This window comes from Papio anubis, chromosome 9, assembly GCF_008728515.1.
Source record: "Papio anubis isolate 15944 chromosome 9, Panubis1.0, whole genome shotgun sequence".
NCBI classification, from domain to species: domain Eukaryota; kingdom Metazoa; phylum Chordata; class Mammalia; order Primates; family Cercopithecidae; genus Papio; species Papio anubis.
In genome coordinates this window covers 48,476,318-48,492,559 of record NC_044984.1, presented here as the reverse complement: position 1 = coordinate 48,492,559, position 16,242 = coordinate 48,476,318, and positions in this window count along the sequence as shown.

Genomic DNA, 16,242 nt, shown 5'->3' with positions numbered 1-16,242 from the left:
CTCTCTTGTCCCTCTGCTGACCAACCTATGCCTCCTCCAGATTCTTCTTGCTGCCATCTCAAAAGCTGAGCCACCCAGGGAGGTGGGCACAGAAAAGAGAAAAGAAGAAAGATAGGAGGGATTGGGAAGAAAATATGTCTACAAGTCAGAAGAGGACTCTGTCCCTGCCCCCTTTACTCTCAGCTGGTAAGTTCTACTTAGAGTCTGACATCAGTCCTCTGGCTAGTCCTCACTTTATCTACTCTCCTTGAAGCTAAAGAGCTACAGAAGCTGAGAGTAAATGAGGAGAAATGGATCCAGTTGTGTCAGGGGTATATGTGCAAGCTTGTAGACTGACAGCCTGAGTGTGTGTATACACTTGCATCACACACCACCCCTTCCCCATTGCCACCCCCACACACACGTATTCCATGCCATCCCCAATCTAGGATTCCTCCTATAAAACAAGAGGAGAAAAACATCCCAACCTCTCAAACATTTTATTCTAACTTTGATCCTCCAAGGGAAACCTAAAAAGACAACAGCCTCCCTCTCTGTTTCCCCCTCCCCATGTCCTTGTCCACTCTGGTTTTTGAGATTTCTTAAACCCCGTGGGGTGCAGCCCCTACACACCTTCCCCAGAATCCAGGAGGCACTAGAGCCTCCTCCCTGCAAAGGACTGAGACAAACGCCAATCACGTTGGGGCCTCTCACAGTGCCCATTCTGCTATGAATTCCCAAGGTCAAAACCATTCTGGTGTTATTAAAAACATAAATGTTGCATACCAGGCAGCGGGGGGAAAAATTATAAGGCAGCCAGACGAGAGGGAGATGGAGGGGCCAGTAATTGTCTTCGTCTTCCCAGAGTCAAGCTCCACGGGGCTGGAGCCGCACACAGAACATTGCTTTTTAATTTAACTCAGTAAGGTCAGCAGCAGCAAATGAGGCAGGGGAGGAATGGCACCTCAGAGGGAGGGCACCAGGGCCTGCAGAACCGGGGCTCCTGGCCAAGATCTCCAAGAAGTGCCAGGGGAAGCTGAGGGAGAATGGCAGGGAGGATTCGGTGACCCTTGGCTCACCAGAGAAGGGAGCTGGACTGAGGGGGAGTGATATAGGAACTCCAAGAATCATTATAAGAGCTTCTGAGAGCCTGGGATTTAAGTGGAAAGAAAGAATAAGGCTTCAGAGGGACTGTAAGTGAGACCAGAATGCCTGATAGAGACAAATACCCCCTTCACTCTCCACAGTACCCACTCTACAGAGGAGAATAACAAGGTTCATGGTGGGAACTCAGAAGTTCTCCTTTCCCCCAGTACCTGTGAATCCTGGAGTCCAAGTGGAGAGAATTCTCCAGTGAGGTGGGCCACTCTGTCGCATCCCCTTCATCTCCAAGGATGCAAGGGGGCAGGGGAGAGGAAAATGGCAGGAGAAACTGAGGCAGAGCTGCCCTCCCTCAGAACCTTCCTCATCTTCCCCACCTTTTTAGGGTCCCAGCTTCCCATCTGCAGCTCAGATAGCTGTATGGTGGTTCTCTCCATTTCCAGTGCTATAGGAAGGATTGAAGTTAGACCAGAGAAGGGACTTCCCAGATCAGCATCTTGGTCATAGGCACAACCCAGGATAGGGTAGAAAGGCTAAGGAACCTGGGATTTTCTGAATAGGACCAATGAACTGAGCATGATGGGATTAATGAGGCTGGAGAAGGTGGGAGACTCACTGACTGGGGGTGGAGAGCAGCTGTGAAAAAGCCGTGCAACAGTCACAGGCAGTAGCATCCAAATACACTTTGGGACTTACTGGAACTTCTGCAGATCAGACCTCAGATCCTCCTGCTTCAGTTTCAGGATGAAACTGTTAGGAGTTTCATCCTGTTGCCCTGTTAGGGTTTTTGTTTTTGTTTTAGGGAAGGAGGATTAAAACAATAGGTTTGAGACTGAAGGACAGAGTTTTAATTCTCTGTCTCCATCCCTAAGTGTCCTTGATACTTGGCAGGTTTCTACTTCCATGTCAGTCAGGAATTAGGAGACCCCAATGTCAATTTGGAAATCTGAAGTTTGCTACCCTCATAATGTACACCCCTGCCATCATCTCCCTTTCCGGAAGGTCTTACTCTCAGCGCTGGGACCCCAACCCTGCAGTTCTCCGTATCTGCCACAAGGTGGCGGCCAAAGCATCGATTGATCCAGAGCTAGACCTGGTGCCTCACTAGAGCCAGGACCCTGGCCTCCACCCAGTCTCCATTCACCCCTTCCCCACCTGGGATCTGCCAACCCCGAGAAACTTTCTGGAAGAACTCCAGCTCTTCGGATAAATGGGCTGGGTGAGGACTGGGTGGGAGAAAGAAAGGGAAGGTGCAAGGGAAACCAGAGAAACACAAACCTGGAGGGCTTCAGTGGGGGAGCAGGCAGTCAGGTGTGGTGAGAAGCCCAAGCTGAGAATCACAGTGGCTGCCTGCCACTGCCCGCACCACACCCAGCACCCCAGGGGCTCCAGCACAGCAGCCCAGAGCTGTTAACTTGCCCAGAGGAACCAGAGCAGAAGGAGTACCAGGAGCTGGGATGCAGGGAGCCTACACCAGAGTAAGCCACCCAGATCCAGTCAGGGAAAGGGTCGGCACCACCTCTTCCTCCTCAGTATGAGACCATGAGACCCGGTGGGACTCCGTTATCCCTGCTATTCCCAGAAAACGTTAAACAGGGAAGGGTTCAGTCAGTCTCCCCTGCAGTACTGATTCTCCTGGTGCGGGAAGAGGGTCCTGGGAGACAGGAAAGAAGAAACAAGGCAGATCCCTAGAGAGAAGAAAAAACAGCCCTGCTCACAGGGAGGTGCCAGTATGTGGGGACCAGGAAAGAGAATAGGAAGAGGCCTGCAAGCACCTTGGCAGTGGTTTCTAAAGGAAACGTCTGGGATCCCGAACCAGGAGGATCAGTCAAGGAGGGCTTCCTAGAGGAGGACAGTATGGGGCAATCTTGTAAAATGCTGAGAGGCTGGTCTGGAAAAAGGAGACAGAAGATAGTTCAGGCTGAAGACAGACTATATGTATGAAATTGTTTGGGGTCAGGGGACAACTAAATCTCTGGATGGCTGCTCAGGTGGAGCTTAGAGACCACGCCACCCTGCAGTGGGAGAATGGGGAGTTGAAGGAACAGACATGGTGCATGTGAGGCAATGAGGCCTCAAGACCCAGCTGGCATGGCTGGGCAGCACCCGGGCCCAGCTGAATATTCCTCCCTCTCCCCCACCCCCATATAGCCAGGAGAATAGGAACAAAATGTAGGATCCTCCAAATAGGGCACAAGAAGGACTCCTAGACCAGGAGTCAGGGGCCTGGGTTTTTCAGAAGCAACCACTGCATAGCAGGGGACACTGGGTAAGTCTTCCCATCTCTGAGGACTCTGGCTGCTGTCTGTACAGGCTGATACTGATGCTCTCTGACCTCCCTTTTCTGAGACTGTCCTGTTGATGACTGCCCTCCTCCCAAATAATGGTCTGACTCATCTGTGAACTGCCAGGCTTTAGTCCTCCTTCTCTCGGTGTCCCTATACTCCAGACACACTCCTCCATCCAGAAGAAATTACTCCATTGCTGTGGTGGGGGAATGGAGGTGCAACACCCTATTTTCATGAAATTACCCTGGCCTATTGGGCATCAAACATGACAAGAGGATCTGAAGTTAGACTCAAGGAAGAACTTCCTAGCACAAGTGGCCTGAAAACCTCAGCTTGTGTGAAATGCAGTAAGAATATATACTAGTGGCTGGCCAGGCACGGTGGCTCACACCTGTAATCCCAGCACTTTGGGATGCCGAGGCAGGCGGATTATGAGATCAGGAGTTTGAGACCGACTAGCCTGACCAACATGGTGAAACCCCATCTCTACTAGAAATACAAAAATTAGCCAGGCATAGTGGCTTGTGCCTGTAATCCTAGCTACTCAGGAGGCTGAGGCAGGAGAATCGCTTGAACCCGGGAGGTGGAGGTTGCAGTAAGCCAAGATGGTGCCACTGCACTCCAGCCTGGGCAACAGAGCAAGACTCTGTGTCAAAAAAAGAGAGAGAGAGAGACAGAAAGAGAGAAAGAAAGAAAGAATACATACCAGTGGCCTCCAAGAGACCAGGAAACTGTTTTGGACCTCTGAATAGTGCCAATGAGACAGAGAGAAGTTTTGACTGTGGTTATAGTCCTCCTAGTTAGAAGGTTGCACATAAAGACTTCTGGGGGTCAGCCACGGTGGCTCACGCCTGTAATCCCAGCACTTTGGGAGGCCAAGGCAGGTGGATCATGAGGTCAGGAGATCGGGAACATCCTGGCTAACACAGTGAAACCCCACCTCTACTAAAAATACAAAAAATTAGCCGGGCATGGTGGCAGGCGCCTGTAGTCCCAGCTATTTGGGAGGCTGAGGCAGAAGAATTGCTTGAACCCGGGAGGCGGAGCTTGCAGTGAGCCGAGATAGCACTGCTGCACTCCAGCCTGGGCAACAGAGCAAGACTCTGTCTTAAAAAAAAAAAAAAAAAAAAAAAAAGACTTCTGGTAATTCTATCACCCTGAAGTGGAGTGGGGTGAATCTAGAGTTAGGAATTGCAGGCTGGTTAGAAGCTAATGGCCAAAACCTGTGGAGTGGGTGGCAGGGGAGAGAAGCAAGTAGGCCTGAATTCTCTACAGTCTAGGCACCCTCCCATCCTGGCCCCACCTCTTCATCACCCTCCCAGGTGAGACCAGAGCCTCTGAGCACTTCCAATCCAAACCCTGAGTGAAGGCCTCAGATCCTAGTCTCCATCTCAGACCCCAGCCCTGATGCTATCCCCCTGTGCCTGGAAGGGCAAAAGCACCCACTGCTCAGGCTCCCCAACCAAATAGAAACGGCCTTCTGCTGGCCTCCCACCTCAGCATCACCACATACCACATCCTGGAACCTGCTAGAGATTTGCATAAATCAAAGACATCTTCACTTGAGTCTTCCAGCTCCCCAAGGCACACCACATGCACATATACACATATGCACACATTCGCCTGCACACATGCAGATACACAGGTGCATGCTCATACATGCATCATACATGCACACACATACCCTCAAAATACAGATATATGCACACACACCCACATCCCATACACTCTCACATACATGCAACATACACACATTCATAAACTCACCCACATATGCAGACACACATCACATGCAAACTTACACATACTCATCAAACACTTGTTCACACTCATGCGTGCATCCTCCTCTATTCCTTTCTGCTGACTAAGGATCAAAAGCCCAGGATTCTAGATTCCAGAGATTTAGAATGTCCAGCAGAATGCATGTAAACCCACAGGAAACCTATTTTGAGTTTCTTAGCCCAAACTGGAACTTCTTTACCATATCCTCTTCCCTGCCTCCAGATCTCTGGACCTCTGGTCCAGATCATGGAAATGGAGCCTGCAAAGATAACTCGTTCGTTCATGCTACAAATGTTTTTAAATACCTGCCACCTATGTGCAGGAAGCTGAGGTAGACACATAAAAGCATGAGACCTTCTAGTGTAGTGGAAAGAGCAAGAGCTCATGAGACAAGGACCTGAGTTCAAATCCTGCCCTGTCTCAACAAGCTGTGTTACTGTGGGAACATTACAAAACCTCTCTGAGCCTCAGTTTCATCACCTGTAAGGTGAGGTGAATAAAACTCACCCAGTAATGCTGTGAGGATTATAATAAAGGCAGGGAGAACCTCCAACAGCAATGTGCCCAGCCATGAAAAGGGTCCCCATTCCCTTCCCTAGCCCCTGAGGTGGAGGTCAGGGGAGAGCGGCTCCCCAACACCCTCCCTATCCTGCCATCACTGAAGCAGAAACCCAGTCTCCTTCAGCCTTGGACCCCACAGGTGCGCACACTTCGGGAAACTTAATCTCGGACTTGGGCAGCTCGGATCTGACTCCCCCGCCCCCGCCCCCGCCCTCGCCCCCCGCCCCTCCTGGTCCATCATGCCTCTCGCCCGTTTGCAGGTCGCGTTTTCCGTAATAACCTTTAATGCGGCTGGCCACGGCCCAAATGTTCGCGATGGAGCGCTGGGCCCCGCGCATCAGATGGACGATGAAGTGTTAATCATCCCCCAGGGAGCCGTCCCGCGGAAAGTCGTCATTAATTTCTCTGAATTACACCAATTCCGAGACATTCTTTATGGACAGACAGTGCGGGAGACAGTTATATGACAGGACTTGCTGTGCTAAGCAGATGTGGGAGAGATTGCGTCGCCCCATGAATACTAAACAATCGCTCCGAAGAAACCCCACTAGTTCCTGCGCTCAGAGCTGGGACTCGGCTTAGCCGGTCTCCCACCCTCATGGGCACACCCCTGCAGGTGCCTGGGGTTGGGGGAGGAGGGCTGGCGCCCATCCCTGCTGCACAGGTGGCCTCCTCGGCTCCCCTCCGGAGTCAGGCCTCGGCCTCAGAGCAAGAAGTGGCTTGGGGCTCTCACCCTCACCTTCCTGGGACGCTGCAGGGTCCCACCAACACCCTTGCCTTCCCTGCCACAGCCTTTGCTTCCTGCATTCCTTCCAGGGCCTGAACTGCTGCTCAACGTCTTGCTGTTTCCCCTCTCTCCGACTCTGATCCTCCTCTAGCTCATCACCCAGACGACTCAGTACCTGCCGGTTTCTGAGTCTCCATCCTGGTTCTCCCACCTCCCCATCCTGCCCCGCCTCCATCCCTTCGACCCTCTCTTCCTGCCCACCTCCCATTCTGCTCACTTCCCCAGCCTGACCACTTTCCACCCTACGCAGGCTGCCTGCTCGTCTCCCCAGACAACCCTGCCTGGCAGTGGGCATAGCTTTCCCATTCCCTCCCTCGCTCTAATCGGCCGCACCCTACACTTTGCCCCATTTCAGGTCATCTCTCCTACATCCGCTTTCACACCTCGCCCACCCTTCAGAATCTAGCGGGGGAGGGACAAAGTTCAGAGCAGAATGAAAGGAAGGAGGTGTGCCCCTTTTCTCTCTCCTCCTGCCCTCTGCCTGCCCTCCTCTCTTCTTTCTGGGATACTGAAAGATCCCAGACAGAATGAACCAGAGCTGGAGACATCTCCCCACAAGCAGAGTGGTGGGAGCCAGGAAGTGGGGGAGAAGGAAGAGGGTGGTGGGGGAAACCTGCCCAGGCGATGGGTCCCACCTGAGGAAAGCCCCGCCCACCACGAAGAGCCCCGCCTCCCCTGAGCTGCCGGGGAGGCCCCGCCCGGCCCGCGGCTCGGCCCAGCCCCAAAGCCTAAGGGTCCTCCCCGGCAGCCCGGGGACCTTGGGAGTGCCAGGTTTCTCGGTCACCCTAGGCCACTGTCCCTCAGGGGAGGACAGAGGCAAGTGCACACTGTTCCTGTCAGGCCGTCCCTCCCTCTTCGCCGGAGGGAGGACCCCCTCAGCGCCTTGCGCGGGTCTAGGGGAGAGGAAGGAAAGAGCGCCGCCTCTGCGTCTTTCCTCCTCGCAGGTAATTTATGTCTGAGAGCGGAGCAGATGGCGGGTAATTTAGCAATTACCGTGTGCGGGAACGGGACTCGCGCCTCCACATGGAAGCCAAAGATTCCCCGCCGCAGTCTCATCTCATTTGCTGCCTGTTTTCTCTATTTTGTCTCCCCTTCCCCCGCCGCACCTCGCTGAATCCCAAAACTCAGACGGAGGGGATCTCCTGCATGGGGTCTCTCTTCATCCTGACCCCTCTCGACATCAGGCCTAGGTTTTCTGCCTCAGAAAACACGAGGTAGAGCCTGTTTGCTCACTGGGAGTTCTTCCTTCCCCTCTCACCTTCAGCCTTCTTGCTGCTGTAAGTGACCGTACTGTACTGGGAGGCTGTGGGGTTCTCTCCCAACCTTCTTCCCTACCGCCACTTCTTCAGGCTTTCCACGGTATTTTCCCCAGATATCTGGGTTCCAGACAGCCGGTTTCAGAATAGGCTTCTGGACCCCAAAGTTAACCCAGCGGCTAAGGAGCCTGGGTGCCTGCATGGGCAGCAAGGGGAAAGCAGTGATTATTAAGGTGAGAGGGGCCCCAAAGCCCTTTGGAGCTCTGTCCAGGCAGTGAGCATGTGATGAGTATGCAATGGCTGACTGAGAAGCTGGCCTTAGTGAGGAGAGGGCAGGCAGAGGGGACGGAAATGAGGCTGGAGACATCTGACATGCCTCCTTCCCCTTCCACTCCCTTCCTCTATGGGCCACCTGGGGAAAGGATGCTGTGAGACAGGCCCTGGGCCTGGAGACCTCCCAAAGCTGCATGGGAGTCGGGGGTGTCCTCCCCTCCAACCAGCCCAGCCCAGGACACAGGACACCCATAAGCCAGAGGCTGTACCCCACACACACCCTGTCTTCGGCCAGAGCCCCTAGATCTCTGACCTTCACTCTCACCCCTAATCCTAGACTGCAGCTTGAATGCTGCCATTCCAACAGGACTTCAGGTGACCTCTGGGCTCTGCAGAGCTGGCCTCTCAGGCTTTGAGACACCCTCACCACACTCTCCCAGCTCCTCCTCATTCCTCAACACCAGAGGAGCACTAATTAATTAGCGTGTGCAACCAGCCATAGGCCCCATCTCGTTACTCACCACAGGGACCCGCTGTTAACATACCAGACCCCCGGGACGCGGGCACACGCCAATTACACAGCTAGCAGCTCGGCTAATCACGGCTCCTGGTGACACTGTGGCATACAGAGGAATCCCCACTTCCCTCCTCCCACCTCCCCCTACACTCCTGCCTCTGGGAACAGGAGGCTGGAAGGGAGGATGTGAAGACTGAGTGGGGAAAAGTTGAAATGCTGGGAAACAGGAGGCCAGCCATGGAGTAGCTGAGGGGAGAGTGGGCGTGAAAAGTTAGAATTCCCCTACAAATTACTTTAGGCTGTAAACAGCCACTATGGAATTAGTAACTGCAACAAGAGGGTATGCTGGTTAGACTACAAGAAGGACTTCCTGATGAGGCCATTGCTAGGGTAGAATTGGACCTAACAAAGGACAGCCTTTCTTCCTACAAGAAACAGCCAAGGGAAAATGGTCTGTTAGGTGGAAGAGGAAGGGAGAGAGGGGAAGTTCCAGGAACTTAGGTACCTGGTGCCATCCTGTCCCTCAGCCGCAGTTCAAGGGTACAGAGAGGAGGCGGCCTCACTGCAGACACAGATAGACGGCTTCCCTCCCACACACGTCCCATTGACTTTGCCATTCTGCTGTCACTCCACAGCTTCTCCGAGATTTAACATATTGACTCTCCGAGCTGCAGAAAATTGAATTTTCTTCATTACGACTGTCTCCCGACAAAAGCAGCTCATAAATTCTCCATCTTTTTCAGGCTTCCCACCCCCTCACCACCCAACATCTCTTCACGGTATTCACATATTTGAACATGCCATTCACATGGGTGTAAAGGCAAGGCATGACCAGCACTCCCCACGGACACACCATTCACAAAGACAGCATTGACAGCATTCACCCCATCCCTCACTGCCCATACATAGATCCAGTCTACTCCCAGAGCTGGCCCCTGTCATCAGAAATGAGGGTTCATGTCTTCTACAACCAGGGTGGGTCCAAGTATATGGTGCCCCATATAGCAGATTCATATGTCCCATATCAAGGGGTGAAAGGTCCCATGCCTTAGCCAGTGCATGTACGTCTATATTGTGCCCCATCGGCAGTCTCACGGATGACACTGTCATGTGGGACAGAGTCATCTGTCCTGAGATACAGTATTCACTCCAGACCCACCTCAGTGCTACCTGGGCATAGCTACAGGTCCCTCCCCACAGTACTGGAATCCCTGTCCACACTCCCACCTGGGAATAAGCCCACAAGTATGAAGCATACACAAGTCTCTCAAGCTTTGTATAGTCATAGACATGGAAGGAGGAGAGGAAACATCTCCTAGGACCTAGTGGGGAGTCTTCCTTCACACCACAGCAACCGCTCCTGTCTCCTCCCAACACTGTCCCCTGCCCATACACATGTTAAGCTGCTGGTCTTCTTCCACGACTATAGTACCTCAGCAGTACTCCTTAAGGCACAGACACCTCCCTTCCACCATCAAGGGATGTTGGATTTGGCCTCCCACTCCAGAGTGTGCTCTCCCCATCTGACTCTCCTGCTTAGGCTGCAGGCACAGCACTGGGGAAGGGCAGGGCCTAGTTCTTGTGGCACCTGTGCCAGCCTGGCAGCTGAAGCTGTAATAGATGGGCAAGAGGCCAGGCTGATGGCCAGCACCATGTGGCTTGTGCCCAGGGCCAGATTGGGGCGGGAAGTGGTGGGCTAGGTGCCCAGGCACTCCACCTTCCAAAATGCCACACAATCTGTGAGTGGAGAGAGACAGAAAGAGGGACTCAGATAGATTCAGATGAGGACATCCCCTGAGACCAGACTAAGTCAATCTCTGGCCCCTCAACAGCTGCTCCCACCCCTACAACTCTGACCCAGGCACAAAGGAAGTCACCACAAACAAGAGAGAGGACAACCAGTTATTTTCAGGAATAACTAGCCCAACCTCACCAACAGGAAAACTAGAGATTCTGGAGGTACAATCAGAAACAATGATAAGAATGATTCCTCTATTAGGAGAGGGGCTGAGACTTGGGAGGTCTCCATGCATTTTTATGTCAGCTAATTAATATACAAATGTTATGTACAATGCAGATGAATATCTATTGCCTTTGCAATCCCGAACCTTCTCCTCTTGGTACGTGGTACTAACACACACACACACACACACACGCACGCACACACACAGTCTATATGATTAGCTGGACCGTTTTTCCCAGCACTTAGGTTTCTAAACTATCTTCCATCTTATCCCTTAAGAGCAAGTTTGGAACTACACAAAGATGGCCAGGAAGGTTGAGCTCCACAATATAAGGAATGGCTTTCTGCAGACTCAGATGTACCTCAAATCCTCTTTGTCCAGAAGGAGAATAACCTCCCCCATGCCAACCTTACCCACGCCCACCCCAAACTTGCTCCTGGCGGGGTGCAGTGGCTTACACCTGTAATGCCAGCACTTTGGGAGGCTGAGGCAGGTGGATCATTTGAGGTCAGAAGTTTGAAACCAGACTGGTCAACATGGTGAAACCCTGTCTCTACTAAAAATAACAACAACAACAAAAAAAACTAGCTGGGCGTGGTGGCGAACACTTGTAATACCAGCTACTGAGGGAGACGGAGGCAGGAGAATTGCTTGAACCTGAGCGATTGTTACAGTGAGGTTACAGTGAGCTGAGATCACTGCACTCCAGGCTTGTGACAGAGTGAGATTTTATCTCATAAATAAATAAATAAACAAACAAACAAACCTACTCCTTCTGCCAACACCCCCTCTCAGGGAAGGACTACATCCACTCAGATGCCCAAGCCAGTACTCTGGGATCAGCCATGACCCTTCCTTCAAGTTAGAATGAGACATGGGAGCCTGTTGCATGTATTAAATGACTTAGGGACTTTTTTTTCTTTTTTGAGACAGGGTCTCACTTTGTTACCCAGGCTGGAGTACAGTGATGCAAACACAGATCACTGCAGCCTCGACCTCCCGGACTCAAGTCATCCTCCCACCTCAGCCCCCAAGTAGCTGGGACCATAGGCATACGCCACCATGCTCAGCTAATTTTTGTATTTTTCGTAGAGACGAGGTTTTGCCATGTTGTCCAGGCTGGTCTTGAACTCCTGAGCTCAAGCACTCCTCCTGCTTCAGCCTCCCAAAGTCCTGGGGTTACAGGCATGAGCCACCACACCTGACCCCCTTAAGTGATTTTTTTTAAGCTAAAAGTTTAACTTTTTTAGCATCACATGTCTACAGACATCAAAATCATTACTTCAAAAGTCAAAATGTCCTGTTTCCTTCATTGCCCACAACCTGCATGCTACTTCCTAAATATCTCTGTGTTTATTGCTGCATTCTCTCTGGCAGATGAGAGACAGGTCTTAGCAAGATAACTGAGCTGCCTCCTTGTTGCGTTCTCAGGCTCCACGGTTAACCTCCCCACTTCCCCCGATTCCCATAGCACTGGGGAGGCCAGAGAAGCATAGGGAACAGGCCAAGCCACACAGTTTCCCAGAGAGAACTATTTTGAAACTGTCAGAAAGCTGATAGAATTGCAAAGTACATGAAATCAGCTACTTAAATTGTGACTACAACACACAGCTATTTATTTTGTGACAGGGTAAAAATTTTCAAACATTTTATCAATAGAATAATAAAAATAAAGAAACCCTATAACCATATGAATAACACTATCTTGAGGGAAATCGGCCACATTCATGACCAATCAGCCTGTGGCCTGATGCCCCGCCAACATTTTGGTTGGCTGAATTCCAGTCTTTCTTCAGCAGCGGATCTTTGCTTATGTGTGGTTCACAAAGTTGGTGCTCTATAAATTTCAGTGGAATAAATGTGAGACGAATAGAGGTATGAGCATGTGGTCAGATCAGAATCAAAAGTCTTCTTGTTAGAGGTATCTCTTCTCCCAGAACAACGCTAATGATTCTAGAATGTTGATTCAACCCATGTTGATAAAGCATGCAATGGGCACATGACTAGATTCTGTCTCCATCCCCTATTATATGAGGCCATATGACTGGTTCTCACCAATAAGATAGAAGTGGCAGTAATGTGTTACTTCCAAGCTGTGAAAGTTTAGAGTGTGTGCCTTCTCCACATGCTCGCTCTTCCCCATCTGCTGGCGGTGACACCTGGGCAACCTGAAGCCACATATTTCGGAAGGCAGATTCACAGCATGAACAGATCTGGATTCTTGAGTCACCTGACCACAAATATCCACATTGGACTTATGTGATACATAAATTCTTATCATGTTAAGACACTGAGATCTGGAGGTTGTCTGTTGCAGCTGTTATATCTACTCTAATACACGAATCAAGGTAATGAGGCCAAAATGGCAACAAACCAGACTTGTAACACTGTCGAATTTGGACTGTGATGGATGCAGAGGACACAGGAGAGCACTCTGGAGTCAGGAATTCTTGATTTAAATATCATACTAGGGGCCGGGCATGGTGGTTCATGCCTGTAATCCCAGCTTTTTGGGAGGCCAACGCAGGCAGATCACCTGAAGTCAGGAGTTTGAGACCAGCCTGGCCAACACAGTGAAACTCCGTCACTACTAAAAATACAAAAGTTAGCCGGATGTGGTGGCAGGCATCTGTAATCCCAGCTACTCAGGAGGCTGAGGCAGAAGAATTGCTTGAACCCTGGAGGCAGAGGTTGCAGTGAGCCAAAATCATGCCACTGCACTCCAGCCTGGATGACAGAGTAAGACTCTGTCTCAAAAATAAATAGATAAATCTCATACTAGCTATGTGGCTTTGGTCAAGTTATTCAATCTTTCTGAACTTTGGTTTTTTCATTGATAAAAATTACATAATAATAATATGATCTGAACACTTTGATAGTAGAGTGGCTCGATAGGTCTGCAGAGTGAAGGAGCTGCAGACCTGAGTATTGTTGAGAACTCTAAACCAATCTTCCACCCAGCCCTAGGTCAACCAAGGAACTAAGAGGACAAAAGAAAATGGGCCGGAGACCTTAAAGAAAAGCCCCAAAGAATCAAACTTTGCGCTAAAATTACATCAATGTTTTTCCTACTTCCCATAGAGTCCACAGTTTGGAAACATTCGGAACAGCCTACAATGTCTGATAGAGCTGCTTCTGTGTGTTTGTAAAGCACCCAGCAGAGTGCCTGGTACATGGCAGACACTCAGTACTATTAATAACACTGGCCATTATTATTTTCTCAGGAAGCATTTTGTTATATTGGAAAAGGTATAGATTTCAGAATAAGATTGTTCTTAGAGGCTTTTCTTTTTTTTTTTTTTTTTTTTTTTTTTTTTAAGACCGATCACATTCTCATCGCCCAGGCTAGAGTACAGTTGGTGCATTCAATGGCTCACTGCAACTTTGATTTCCCAGGCTCAGGTGATTCTCCCACCACAGCCTCCCGAGTAGCTGGGACTACAGGTGTGCACCACCACACCTGGCTAATTTTTGTATTTTTAGTAGAAACAGAGTTTTTCCATGTTGCCCAGGCTGGTCTCTAACTCCTGGGCTCAAGCAATCTGCTGGCATTGGCCTCCCAATATGCTGAGATTACAGACATGGTCCACCGCACCCAGCAGTAAATTACTCTTAAAGTCTCAGTCTCTTCATCTGTAAAATCTGGATAGCACCTTGCACAGTTATTGTGATGATTCAATGAATGAAAGAGCACCTCTCACATAGAAGGCACTCAACTAGTGATAGCTCCTCAAAACATTCCCAGAGTCCAGGGCCAGCTTCCATTAAACATTTATTATTTGGTGGTCACCGAGCTAGATGAGGCAATACCAGAATTAGGACTTTTACAAAAGAGAAAGACTTAACATTTCAGGGAAATGGATTCATTTTTCAGCAACTCCTTCCCCAGCTCTATGGAGCCCTTCGACAATCATGGCAGTCATCTCCCTTACCCAGACAAGAGTTAAGACTATATTCTGGGGAAAAAAAAAAAAAAAAAAACCGGCCCCAAATCTCCCACTCTCATTCAGAAATACTCTTTGATCCCAACAACTGTAACTTCCACCTGTCTTCACAGTATTATTCCCCTTTTTCAAAAAATCTTCAGTGACTAACTTCACATTCCTGACGGGAGTGAAGCCCAAACCTCTGCACATGATGTATTGATTAGGAAAACAGTAGCTACTATAAAAATAAACCCCACATTTTAGCAGTGTAACAAAATAGAAATTGATTTATTGGTCAAGTGAAATCTAAAACACATGATCCTGATTAGTGGTCAGCTCTCTGCCAAGTGATGATTCAGGGAACCAGCTTCCTTCCATCCTGTGGCTCCACTATCTTTAACATGTGGCCTTCAGGGTCGCTGTGCCTAAGGTCATCTTCATCAAGCTAGACAGGAAAAAAAAAATGAAGGATCTTTTTTGGAGGGCTTTATGGGCCAGACTTGAAAATGGAACACATTAATTAAAGGAGAAGCTTAAAAATGTGGTCCAGCTGTGTGTCCAATAAAAAGAAAGAAATAGGTTCTGATAAACACATAGCAGGCTCTGGCTCACCTGACATTCAAAACTCTCTATACTCTGGCTTAAGTCTGTCTTTCCAATTTTATCTTCCATTATCCAATTATCCAACTGTAGCTTCTTTTTTGTTGTTGGTGGTGGTGGTGGTGGTTTTTGTTTTGTTTTGTTGTTTGAGACAAAGTGTCACTCTGTTCCCCAGGTTGGAGTGCAGTGGCACCATCCCGGCTCACTGCAACCTCTGCCTCCTGGGTTCAAGCGATTCTCCTGCCTCAGCCTCCCAAGTAGCTGGGATTATAGCCACACGCCACCACACCTGGCTAATTTTTGTATTTTTAGTAGAGACGGGGGTTCACCAGTTGGCCAGACTGGTCTTGAACTCCTGACCTCAAGTGATCCACCCGCCTTGGCCTCCCAATGTGCTGGGATTACAGGAGTGAGCCACCATTCCTGGCTTCCAACTGTAGCTTTTATTCAGCTTTACTGCAATCACAACCAACCCCAAAATCTAAAACAACTTAAAACAACCAATGTTGGCTTTTGATTTATGTATATGCAGGTTGTGGGCAAGCGGCAGCTCAGCTCCACAGGTCTTCTCATTCCCGGACCCAGGCAGAAGGAGCAACTCTCCTGTGGATTATTCCCATTCTAGTGGCAGAGAAGAACAAGAAAGTGGAAACTCATGTGTTCAAACATGGAATGAGTCACATCTGTTCACATCCCGTCAGCCAAATCATGAAACATGACAAAGCCCAAAGTCAATGACATGAGACATCTATTCCTTCTACAGGAGATACTGCAAGTCACATGGCGGTGGGCAGGAATGAGAGAGGAAATAATTTCAAACAATTAGTCCATCCACTACAACTGCCATTTTCCATCTGGAGTACATGGCAGACATTGCTACCCAGCACTCTTTCCTCAGAATCCTCAATACAACATTTCAGGCAGACATTACCAATAATCTGAGTTTGCCTAAATAAATAACTAAAGGTTGAAATTGATGTGCTATTGTGTGACTCTAGGCTCATTATCCATTCCCACCTCCAAATCTTTGCTTTGGCCTAGAAGAAGCTTACCCTCCCCAGTCCCCATCTTGCCAAACTATCCAAATTTAATCTATTCTTCAAATATTTGAATATTTGAAAGCAATGACTATAATTAAAATAATGAATTACATTCATTATTTTAAAATAATGAATATTTTCTATTCATTATTTCAATAAAATTAACTG